Source organism: Pterocles gutturalis, unplaced genomic scaffold, assembly GCF_000699245.1.
Source record: "Pterocles gutturalis isolate BGI_N339 unplaced genomic scaffold, ASM69924v1 scaffold19526, whole genome shotgun sequence".
In the NCBI taxonomy this organism is placed as follows: domain Eukaryota; kingdom Metazoa; phylum Chordata; class Aves; order Pterocliformes; family Pteroclidae; genus Pterocles; species Pterocles gutturalis.
This window is the reverse complement of record NW_010100878.1, coordinates 36,225-36,541: the sequence shown is the minus strand read 5'-3', so window position 1 is coordinate 36,541 and position 317 is coordinate 36,225.

Below are 317 nucleotides of genomic sequence, written 5' to 3'. Positions count from 1 at the left end.
GGAAAGAGAAAGAAAAAGGGAAAGAAAAAGGGAAAGAAAAAGGGAAAGAAAAAGAAAAAAAAATAAAAAGAAAAACGCAAGGTTTTGATAAGGTCAGCCAGAAAAAAAAGTTTCAGTTGTTCATCTGGAAGCAGCGCTGAGTTAGAAACAGATTTGATTTGATTTTTTTCTTGATTTTTGATTTTATAGGGAAATATCTCAAAGGAGGCAGCAGCACTGGCCGGGGTTTTGTTGCTCTCCTCCTCGGGCCGGTGGTGAACGGTTCGGTTTGGGTGAAGCGTTTCGGCTGGAAAGACCGGCCAAGGTCAGGACACAGA